Here is a 12,704-nt window from a genome sequence, read left to right on the forward strand (position 1 = left end):
TGACATGGCAACCCAATGAGTAGCAAGATTGGTGCGATTTATCTAACGGCTAAAGAAGCGTTCTTTGGAACTCTTCAAATATCTGTCGTCGGTCAGTTAGCTTTTCCGTAAAGGTTTGTGTAAGTCTGGTTTAACTCACGTCTCATACCCCTTGGCTCCTACACGCGAGGGCAGCCGGGTTCTCTGTTGCCTCCCGCCGCGCAGCCGCTAGGTTAAGCATTTCGTTCACTGTAGCATATTGGGCACTGTTATGACCCTGCAGCAGAACTGTAGCAGCTTGGGCCGCCCCCTGTCCCGTGGCCTTATGGCCATGAAGAGAGGACTCTGTTTTTAGGCGTTTCTTTGTGTTTTGGTATGGTTTCTGTTATGGTCAAGAAGACGAGATGATGGAGACTTCATGGAGATGAAATAAGGTTCTTCATGTCTAGTTCCCGTCCCTGTGGTGCTTCTAGCATCGCCGGAAGGCGTGTGGAGATTTGTCTCCGATGAATCTCGTGGGATTTGGTCGGTGTTTGTCTTCGGTGGATCCGGTCTTCATTCGTCTATGTTCGTGTGTTTACATGTTGGATCCTTTCGATATACACTTCTCTACCTCCGTGGTTGTTGTTCTGCTACGTTGGTCCTCTGATGTCTTAGCATGATAACTTCGCTACTATCTACCACAACAAGGTTTGCCCGGCTTCAATGATAGAGGAGCGATGACGGCGACGCGCCTTTAGCTCGCTTCAGTGCTTGTAATTGTGGCTAGGTGGTCTAAGAACCTGGATGTAATTTTTACTTTTGGTGTTCTCCATACTACTTTGATTGTTTATGAATACAATTGGAAGTTACTCAAACAATTCTCAGACTTTAGTCTGGTTTTGAAATATATAAGGTAGACTGCGGCCTGCCTTTTTATCCAAAAAATAATAATTGGAAGTTTTTAGAAAAAGAGTCTGGTTTAACTCTTCGAGTCAAAAAGATTCAAAGAACTCTCCCGGCTAAAGCTTTCTTTTAAAGGGCTGCTACAAATCAACCGGATGATTTCTCTAGAAAAATACTAGCCTATACCTGCACGGCGGCACGCCGCGCCTGCTTCTAGATAATACCGTATATTGACGTATAATACATAACTGTTCTGGCATTAATATAGTTCTTCTTTTTTATAAGGGATAAAGATGGCGCATCTTTCCAATATTTTATTTATGATCAACATTCGTAGGGAGATTGACTTGTTTGGTTCAGTTACAGTAGAACTACATTGACCACTAATTCAACCATGTATATCTTCTGAACCAGGCACCAAAAGTTTAACCAGGCTATAATAATACTAGCAGCCGGTTTGATGTTTGACATGTATCCTCTGTGTAACTTCCCGCAACCCTGCATACTTGCTCTGGTCCATAAATCTTGCATGTTTTTCTTGGATATTATCATTGACTCTGCCAAGCAAGGTTCAAAAATATCTCTTTACAGGGGCACTGTAGAATTGGGAAGCATGACATTCCTATATATGACAGATCTTGGATAAAATGGGAAGCGAAACTACACAATGAAGATCCGAAACTTATTAATATTGGCTATTAAATCACCCACTCGGAAGTGATGAATGTAGTTATTTAATATTCACGCACACAATACTTCTCTGTGGCTAACTTTGCGTGCAAGTCTACCTAGCTATATATAATAAAGAAATCATAGTATTAAAGAAGTCTTGAATTGAAAACAATATTAATATATATTTTTTGTTTCAGAATTGTGACTGCTGAATTCACAACAGTGCAACCAAATGAGTTAGTACATGCTTCTCTTAAGTGATATCCATACTTGTGGTGCGTATACCTGTCCTATATTGACTTTGTTTCAGAGTAGTATTACAGAAATATTTATGAACGGAATGAGTGATAAGAGCCCCTGCTTTCGTGTGGAAAAATAATAATTATTTTAAGTGATATCCATACTTATGGTGCGTATATACATGTTCCTATGCGAAGGGTAGAAAAGAGTGTATAGGCCAACGCTTGTATGATGTGGTTCCTCTCACTTTCGAGGTAATTCAAAGTTTAACGGAAGGTGATTTATGGTATGCAGCTCTGCACCGAAACGTTTAATTAGCTGAGTTGCTTTTGGTAAAACAACCGTGTTCCAACAATTAACTAACCTAATTTGAGCTCAACAGTCATTTCCAGGCAAGATCTGCATTCAGCAAGCAAGATTTATTTGCTTCTCCTACCACAATTCATCAAGAACCTGAGTCATGTGGCGTAGCAGGCTAAACCAAACTCTTCCAACAAACTTTAGTTTGACATACCACAAACTTGCAGCTCCAGCAGGATACATCACAGAAACATGCTATCTTCTAGCATGAAGCATCTAGTCAGTTCTTTGTCACGATACCATGGAGTGGCTCAGGCAGCGCGTTGCGGCGGTGGAGTGACTCGCAAGTCAACCGTGGGCGTCGGCAGAGCTCGCGTGTGCTTGCGGCAGCGCGCGACCAGGCAGACCTCGCGGCAGACGCAACACAGCAGCAGCACGCAGGGCGCACGGCGTAGAGAGTGAGGACTGAGGAAGAGGCAACCGACGTGTGTTCGCCATCCCGCAGATGACGCCGATCGAGGCGGAGAAGCAAGGAGCAAGGGTGCCACCTCATGTCTGCTTTGGCTCTAGCCTAGCCGGTGCAGCACCTCTCCACGACGACGACGCGGAGGGAAGTGCTCCGATGGCGCTACCCGGCAAGGTGACGGCGGCCTGGGAGAACGCAACATCGAGCCGGTCATGGCCTGGGAGTACACATAGAAGCATGCGTATGAAAATTGTACACGTAGTCCCAGCTGCAAATTGTAAAAATCGATCGCATTTAATGCACGATAGGGACATCTCCATGCAAAACTCCCGACCAACCAGGAACATAGAAAATCCAATGCAATCTCGGGAGGCAAGGTCAACGACCGCGGTGGCCCATAGTTAACCAAAATCGCTGCGCACACCAACACAAAGGCTACACCCGTTAAGAAAATTTTAAACGGCATTCTACATCTACCACACATTTCTACACGATGAGAACTCAAAATAATACACGTGTCGACATCCGCTAGGCTCGTAAGTTGCTTTCAACCAAATGGGTAAACATGAGGGCGTAAACTTTTCGAGATATAGTGGCTTGGGTATCCGGTTAGTTAGCCGTCCAATCTGCGCGCTAGTAGCCATTCGATCACAGCAACATCACACGCTTCCACGCAGCACCGTTGCCGACTAGTGATGCTCCATTGCAGCCCCGCCGACCTCCATTGCATCACCGTCACAGCTTCCGCAGCCTCGGTGGTGCTCCATTGCAGCCCCGGCGAAACTCCATTGCAGCGCCGGTGGTGCGACAAAAGCTCCAAGGCAGCCGGCGAAACACCGGTGAAGCTCCGTTGTAACGCCATGACCGGCCCATCGCGGTCGTCGTCGCAGGCTCGCAGCATCGACGAAGCTCCATTGCAGCGCCGGAGTTGCAAACGCCATGGTCGTCGCGGTCGTCGTCGCAGTGTCGGTGATGCTCCAACGCAGCACCGGTGGGCGCATGCGATGCTCTTGCGTGCTCTGCAACACCAGCAAACTCCCATAGTACCGGCGAAGGTGCGCCAACGTGCTCAGCAAACAACGGCGGCGCACCAGGCGCTTCCGCTCGTGGCGCTCGGCAACACCGTCCGCAGTAGGGCCGCGCACAGATGCTATAGGCAGCCGTCTGCTGGGCTATTGCAGGTCGGTTTTTTGGGGGCTACAATGCCGTCCCTCGTTGCTCCGACGAGATCAACGCGAATATTGTGAGAGAAGGAGGCGCAGGTTGGAGACGACGGGGATCGATAAGGTCACTCGGGTACGGAATTGAACGTGTGGCTCCCGTTGGGTCTAGATAAGGCTGGTCGGTGCACGGGCCCAACAAGGACGCGTGTCGCACGGTCCACGCGGCTGATTTCTCTCCCTATAATATAACTAGTAAGCATGCACATGCAACCCATGTTTAATCATGCAAAATAATTTCTTAATAAGATCTGTAAGTGTTGGGTTCATAGTTCAACCATTAGCAAGGGTTATGTGGGTGTCCGGTTTGGCAAAGTAGTGTTTTAAAAACAAGGTTTGGCAAAGTAGGGAAATGATATTTCCGTGTCTGGTATAACCATCGTGAAAAACAAGAAACCAATGAAAAAAAAGACTTAATAGGTATTTCATTACTCAGAATCCTCATAACATAGACACATCAAAATCTATAGATTACATCAACCATAGAGTTATGAATTCACATTTCCTATGGTACATTTTCATAGTATTTACATATATACATGAATCAAAGGTCAATAAAACAGAGGTGCGTCATCTAAAAAACACAAATGCTTAACTGTTGAATGCAAGTTATCTCAAAGATAAGTTCAGAAAAGGAAATTAGAATATGTTTTTCATTTTAATCAGGAAAGAAAAGGTCAGGATCACAAATTGGTAAATGGAAGAACCTCCATTGGACACTCTACAAATCATTGTCAGACCTGCGGCTCTTCTTTATGAGGACCTTTTTTGCGTAGTTATAAAAACATATGAAAAGATTAGTAACTTGAACAGGAGCTCTAGACTTTATAGGGAGAAAAAATAGAAAAGAAAGAATGAGACGGGAATGCTATTACGAACACATGCTATATATGTGAAAATTAATAAGCTCTATTTTAGAAACACCACTCCTGACTGGAGCTTAAAACATGACAGTAAAAGCAGGAGCCTCCGGTGCTTCTGAATTTTCTTTTAAACTCTACGTCTAAGCTTTCTAGTTTACTGTGATTGTCAATTTGCTACATATACACACACTGACTTGTCAAATAATAGAACAGTATATCCAACATCACCATGACAATTAATGGGCGGCTCCACACTTTTTGTTGACAGAAATAGAGAAGGAATGAAACTTAAAAGGTAGCATGGCCACAATCAAGCATACCGGCACACTTCCGACTACACCGGACACAACCAGCTGCGCCGATCTCCATCTAGCCTAGAGCTAGACGAATAAACACTAAACACACATGACCACACAATGGCATGACCAACTAAAAGAGAAATATGGGGAACCATATGACGAACTCCACCGATGTGACACAAAGTCATTGATGATAGTAAGCAAAAGACCAAATCGAACACAGCCGCACACCTAAACATAAATTGACACCTCAAACCGCCTGGTGAGGCTAAAACTACCATGCTTTATTCAGTCATAAAAAATGCTTTTGTACTAAGCTGCGAAATTTTTCTATTTCCAGAACTAATGGGTTCGGAGCATATTGCCCAGATGAGGAAATTGCAAGAACAAAAATATGAAAATAACACATGAAAGGTTGACAAATGAAAAATATGGATCCTTGCCTTAATGCATCACAAGTTCAAATCCTTGGCACTCAACTCGGCAAGTAAATTCAGAATCCCTACATCGAGCCATTGGACCTGCATTTACAATTTCTTCTTCAGAATATAGTAAACTCTGATGTGTTCTTTCATAGCTGAAATAGAACAGCAAATGCTAGTTCTTCTAGCAAGGGAGATATTAGATAAATTATAACATACTATCATGAAGCCTACATGCAAAATACAAGGTAAATAATGATCAGTTTCAGAGTTAAAATGTGATCAGCCGAAAGAATATCCTAATTTCACATGTGATAATTAACCAGTTAAATTTGTACATCAAATAATATCATGGCTGGGAGTGTGGGAACAATGATAACCTGAATAGCACCCCGACAGCCATGACCCAGCTGGCAACAATTCATCCAGACATGACTAAAATATAGAAAGGGACGATCACAAATTAGCAAACACATCAAGCAAACCTACATTGAGAATTAAATAACAGTACATCCTATAAGAAAGACCTACGAAAAGGACAAACACCACAATGATCCACACCAAATCCATCCAATCAGCAAGAAAAGTACCTAATCTAAACCCCAATGGTCCGCATCAACGGCAACACGTGAAGATACATATTGAAGCATCCACCACTACGGCCTCTACCCTTTAATCCCCACATCCTACTGACCGGCTCAATCGAGCAAACTGTCAGCATCACCGGCGACACCTGAAGATACACATAGAAGCATGCACCACTACAACCCCCTACTTTAATCCCCACATCCAACCGACAGGCACAATCTAGCAAATAACATCAGAACACAAAGAAAGGAAGAATGAAGGCCGGAGAAAAACGAACGCACCAATGCGTCGGGAGACAGCCACATCAGCCGAAACAAAACTGAAGTGCAATGCGGACGGGCCGAACAGCGAGTCAGCGATGGCGCTGGCGCCAGCGCTGTCCACCTCACCAGAGTAGCCGTCCACCCCAGCGAGTCAGCGATGCAGTTCCGGATCAACAATTCACAAAAAGTACGAACTTTCAGGGAAATTTGCAAATACAAACGCGGTGCTAAGATGCTTTATAATTTACATTCATCGTCCTAGATGAATCTCGCCCTATCATGTTATCAGTTTGTGAGAACAATGAGACCCAAAAGAGAAAAGACTATCATCTCCATTGTATTCCTTAACTTATTGCAGAAATTAACTTTCCATGACGTTGCCACATGTAAAATTGGATCAATTCATATATTTGTTGATTTCTAATGAATAGGTAGAGATAGATGCAAAGCTAGCACCTGACGAGCTGCCCATCGGCCGGTTCCAGTTACCCTGATTGCGTAAGCAATCTTGGCCGCCTGCTGTTGACCTGTTGTGCCTTGCTGCGGCAGTACAACCAGTTGTTGTCCTTCCGCTGTTGCCCTCCGCGGCGCGCCCTGCCTAGCCCTACTGTTGCCGCGAGTCCACGGCCGGTTCGCTTCTAATGCACCAATGCGATCAGCGACTGGGAGAAACCTGTGTACGTAAAATACAAGCGATAGGAATTACTCCAATTAACCGAATCCATGAGGAGACAGCATTACTAATAAAAAGATTGGGGCCAGCACGGTGCAAACAGATTGTTCTTCAATCCCATCTCCCACATTAAGTAGTTGATGCCTTGCTATCTCTGAATTTAAGTAGGCTTAATTCTCCCTTTATCTGAAAATGGCTGCATTTATCACATTGTAATATGAAATAGAATGAGATCAGCTGATATATTGTTCTTCAGTTCCATCTCCCACACATTACAATATGTATAATGGATCCTTCTAAAAAATCGCTGAACTAATTTTTTTTGATTGAAGATTACAGTCGGGTCCGTGATGAACACACTGGTTGTTCCTGTCCTTAAGCCGGCCGCTTCTGGACTTCATCCTCATCTTGGTCTAGTGCGAGCGCCGGGCGTGGGAGATTTCGTACGGGTGACGCGGGTGGAGGGTCGACTTCATGCGAGAGGCTCCTACGGGCGCGGTGGGTCGTGCAGGCGGTCCAGGCGAGCTGCAAGAAAGGTGGGCGGCAGGGCCGAAAGCGAGGGGCGGTGAGGAGGTTAGTCGCGAGTTTGCGGGCAGGCCGGTCAGGGCCGGCAACGAGGGGCGGTGTGCGGGGCGGGCGGGCATGCGAGGGGCAGCGATGTGGGCACCAGAGAAGGCGGCGATGAGGAGAAGAGGCAGTGGGACACCGAGGATGCAGGGCCGGGGAGGTGAGGTTCCGAGCAGGGAGAGGAGAGGAGGGAGGTTGGGGATTGAGCGCCCACATCCCCTGTTCGTGCGAGACGTGCGTGAGATTAGGCTCTCAGTTTTTCTCAGAAAGAGGCAGAGATGCTTAGGAGTGGCATGGTGGGTAATTAAAATGTAAAACATATTTGATATGTTGGAGTAATTTAGATCATCAGATTATAGGATTCAATGGATGAGAAGATTTGGTTCTCCGCTCTCTCGTGCTTTTATAAGGGTAGTAGATAATATAATACTAATATTATAATAATAATATAATCTATTTCTATCTCTTCTCTCCCTTATATATATATTATATTATATATATATATATATTATATCCCTAATAATAAAGCACGGATTGATTCCGTGAGTTCACCGTCACAATACGCTTTCTTCTTGTGAATTTATGCTTTCAGTTTGAATTTAAAACATATACGCGAAGTGGTACTAATAAAGCGGCTATTGCCTCGTAATAAGTCTATACACAAACCGGTACGATGAGAGAAAAGAAGAAGAAAAATAACGCAGCCGCTCGCACGACCCTGCCTTCCAGCCCCATCTCCACTCCGGCGCGCAGCCTCCTCCGCCCCGCCCCGCGTGCCTCCCCCCTCCCCCTCCCCCACGGCGCCCCCCTTGCCACGCGCCGCCGGCCCACACCCCCTGTCGCGCGGCGGCGCCGCCTATCCCGCCGGTGCGCCTACCCCTACCCCACGTGCCCCAACAGGCCAACACCGGTGGCCTTCCACTGCCCGGCGACCCCGCGGCCATCATCGTGCAGACGTGCAAGCAATGTCCGTGGCCTTCATGAACGAGCTGACCCTGGTGTCATGCGTCGTATCTAAGCTTCCGGAGTTGCCGTCGTCGCTCACGCTCGACCTGCTCGACACCCTCCTCAAATCCGCTGCCATCGCTTCATTAAGGCCGCTCTTCTCCCCTCGCGGACCCCATATCCCATTGGTCCCCTAGCCAGTTGCTGGCAGGCTGTCGACGGCGACCAACGCCACCGCCGCCTCATTCTGATTCAACCACTGATCGATCCAATCTTCCACTGCAGAAAAGCACCAACAAGCATTGGATACGCCCTCGCCTGGTGATCTCGCTGGAGGTATAAGGGTACGATCTTACGGCTCTCTGGGCGGCGGTGGCTAAAAAATGCATCTCCTCCTGTTGTTGTGTTGCTCTCTGTTCTCTGTCATCTTATCTTTGGTTTTTGTTGTGCTATATGTGCAGGTGTTGTGAGGCAGGAAGTGTGATTAGATTAGAATCGACAAGAAGCAGCGACCATCTCCCTTACATGGATTTGCAGCGGCCAAAGTACTCTCTTAACTCTTTATTTTCCTAACTATTCATACATGTTGTTCCAAATTAGGTGCGCCCTTTCCATGAGCTTTTTCCCATAACCTGTTTGATGTTATGCGTATTAGGGATCGAAATACATTTTAATTTTCTCGTGAAACTCTTACTATACGAGAATGCTCAGCTCATGGACCGACTTGAGGTAGCTCGCATAGCAGATCATCTCATCGCTGCCCCAAGCTCGTCCACAGTGCTGCCTCGAGCTTCCTCCATGGGACGCCATCGCTATTGCTACACCATGGTCACCGGCTGACTGCCCGGCCTCTACTTCTTCCAGCCTGTTGAATAATCAATTCGCTTGATCGCAAATAGAATTCATGATGGTTCTAATGAGGCTAAATACTTGTTTGAAGAGAATGCTAGGGTTGTATGGCAGCACCCAAAGGAGCAGTTTATGGCGCTGGAATTTTGATTCAGTCTGTAGTAGATGATAAATATTAGTGCCCACTTCCTCTGCTATAATCAGATTTTTTACAGAACACTAATAGCTCGTTTCATTGAACAGATCTAGCATGGTTTGGTGTTTATCTAATAGTTAGTTTGATGATATGCCTTTGAGAAACAATAGGCATTGTCTTCTGGAATGTTGTTGTTTTCACAATAATAAGTTTGATAGCGTTCATAATATTACTCGAAACACGTTTATTAAGCAAATTACAAGGGAAATTAAGAATCTCTAGGAAAACTTTGGTTGATGTTTTAGATATAAATTCAAAGGTTAATATTAAGTCGTCTGATCCTGCATGTTCTTATGTGACACCCTTTCCATACATATATTGCATCACACTGTTTTGTATGACTACACAAGCACTGTAATGGGCTCAACATGCCACCAGAATGATCTGGCATACTTTACCATCTCATTAGCAATTCAAGTTACTCCAATAGATTGGTCCATTCAGTTACTCAACTTGTGTATGAATTTTTCTAAGCATATATTACTGTCAATTTTACTAACATGCCTACACTGTTGTTACTCCTCTTTTTTCTCAATTAGTTGTGCACCAGTTGTTGTTTAGGTCAATAATTTCATCTCAACTCTTATTCAAATTGAATTCTTACTTACTTCAGGTGAGCTTATTGAATCTTGAGATGGAAAAGATTGTACTTGCAGCAACACCGCCTGCATCTTGACCGATGCCCCCATCACGATGATCAACATGGCCTATTCCAGGTGATCGGAGGAACTCAACGTCTGTTTTATTGTTCATACCAATTACTGATCTATTTCAAAATGATATTGTCTCATGGTACTAGGTTATCAAATATAATCTTCACCATGGCCGAAGGTAAATTTGTTCAGGATATTAGTTTGTTTCATCCACCAAGATAAACAACAGGTGGCATATGGTGATGAGATAGGCTTCTTCAGCTCTTTATTTGGCAGTTCTCTTCTCGAATCCCCTCTCTTTTCAATGTTGTCCAGAAATTTCAGCAACACAACTTTGTCATCTTGCCAGGCAATCATGCTAATTGAGAAAGAAGTGGTATCCAGGACTATGTATTGTACTACTCACAAAAATATATTTATCTCTTTCAGGTCTGCGCTAGCTATTTCTTTAAACGACATTCTGACAGTACGTGCAAAAGGATGATACCCATACAGAATAAATTTCTCTTTTGTAGCTTCGAATTTTTCTCTTCTATGGGTTACAAACCAAAGCTTTCTCGCATATACTTTGGTGCTCCGGTTAAAGATGAAAAGCTACAACGTACTGTGATGAGTAACCATCGGTTGGTGAATCCATTCTCTTGTGGATACTACTGTATCTCTCACATCTCTTCTGTTTGGTGAGCGCTTGCGACGGGACATGTGCAAGAACAAAAGGCACAAAAAGTGTACAAATGAAGTCACAACGAGCAGAGCAGAGCAGGCTAGCGATTAGATGATTTTGGGTCCATGCTAGCTATTTCAGATTTTGATTCTAAGAAAAGATATTTCTGATTTTGAAGCTACTCCTTCAGGACACCTGATTACATTGCATTATACAGGTTGAAAAAATGTGCAAAGTGGAAGTTGGTAGTATAGCGGATTGCTCTTTCTAATCTGCACATAATTTTCAATCAAAACATGTGACATTCAAGTAGAAACACAAACTAAGGCATGCAAGATTTGTTTCTCCCGTTGCAACGCACGGGCCCTTTTGCTAGTAATAATAAAGTACGGATTGACTCCGTGGGTTCACCGTCACAATACGCTTCTTCTCGTAAGTTTACGCTTTTAGTTTTTTATTCAACACGTCCATATTTTTTCCAACATCCAAGGTGGCACTAATAATCTATTTATATATCACTCCCTACAAAATTCGTCCGTCACTTTCGATTTTCTGGCACGTACATCGCTCATCACATGGGCCTGGCTAGGCCCGCCTGGGCCCTCTCCAGAATTTTTTGTTCTAATTTACCAACTTATATATGTACTTCCTCCGTTTTTATTTATTCTGCATATTAGAGTTGACTGAAGTCAAACTTTGTAAAGTTTGACCAAGTTTATAGAAAAAAATATAAATATTTACCATAACAAATCTATATGATGTGAAAGTACATTCAATAATAAATCTAAATGTATTTATTTGTTATTATGTATGTTAATATTTGTGTTTATAAACTTGGTCAAAGTTTACAAAACTTGACTTTGACCAAACCTAATACGCGGACTAAATAAAAACGGAGGGAGTATATAAGAAGAATAGTCCCACCTTGCTCCTTCAAATCAAATCCTACCGACTTATATGTGTTCGTCAGTTGTAAGAATCAAGCAAGCTAAGACATGATGCAAGAAATAAAAGAAGAATCAAAAAAAGCAAAGAGGCAGTGGCGCGAGAAGAAAAGAGGGTTGTGCGAGGAAGATAAGATTGGAGCGTTGCGACCATGAATTAACGACACGACGCTAGGAGGAATTAATTAAAGAAGCAAACAAATCTCTAACGAGATATTAGAATTAAACGGTGGTGGGACTGGAGCGGATCCATGCGTGGCATGGGCTAAGGAGGCGGATTCGGAGGCGGGGTCGCCGGTGACGACGAGCAAGGCCGGAGCGCGGCTTGTCGGGCAGTCGCGGCTCCTGGGTAGAAATAAGGTAGGGAGGTGAGGGAGAGAACAAGGGAGAAAGGAGGGGCAGGGCAGCGACAGGAGGTCGAATGAGACGGCAGCGCGGTGCAGAGTGCAGTCGCGGCGGTTGGGCCACGGGCATCATGGGGACGGAGGCGAGCGGCTCCGCCATGGACTTCTATACATCGGAGGCCTCGCTGCATCAAAACTCGGAGGCGGCGGCGACGCGAGGACGTCCAGCTGTGGTAGCGACCGCGAGGCTCCCTGCGTGCTCCCTGCCAAGGAAAAGAAAGAACTGAGAGGAAGAAGCAGAAAGCATGGATCTGGATATGGTTGGCCTAATGAGGGACGGACGTGGACACCCAAAGCGGGCTGCAGTAGACACAAGACACGGGTAGGATTATATTAGCTATATTTGGTAGGATCCGATATATTTTTTTGCTAAATAACTCAAGAGGATACGCTCCTTTGTCATCAAATCATTTGATTCTCGCAGTGCATCCATTTGATTGTTTCTCTGAATCTACATACACATGCCGGGTTTGGTTTTAATTTTTCTTCTTCTTGAAGAAAGATTTGCATCTGTTTGTGGTTTTGACTCACTATAAATAGGTCAGGACACACGCGGCGAAAACACATATGCGTGAACGCCCAATGAAGTAAATACATAAATTATCTTCGGGC

At 44.7% G+C, this 12,704-nt stretch overlaps 1 long non-coding RNA gene across 2 annotated transcripts; it reads left to right on the forward strand.

Annotated features, from left to right (window-relative positions):
* Positions 1-8,279: 8,279 nt before the first annotated feature.
* Positions 8,280-10,473, forward strand: LOC123107285 (uncharacterized). Of its 2 annotated transcripts, none has more exons than XR_006451632.1 (4): positions 8,280-8,726; positions 8,844-8,927; positions 10,041-10,143; positions 10,227-10,473. It is a non-coding gene; the product is annotated as an uncharacterized lncRNA (long non-coding RNA). The 2 variants fall into 2 exon arrangements; XR_006451633.1 differs by having other exon boundaries at positions 8,280-8,718.
* The last annotated feature ends 2,231 nt before the right edge of the window (positions 10,474-12,704 follow it).

The sequence above is a fragment of the Triticum aestivum genome, chromosome 5A (assembly GCF_018294505.1).
Source record: "Triticum aestivum cultivar Chinese Spring chromosome 5A, IWGSC CS RefSeq v2.1, whole genome shotgun sequence".
Taxonomy (NCBI): domain Eukaryota; kingdom Viridiplantae; phylum Streptophyta; class Magnoliopsida; order Poales; family Poaceae; genus Triticum; species Triticum aestivum.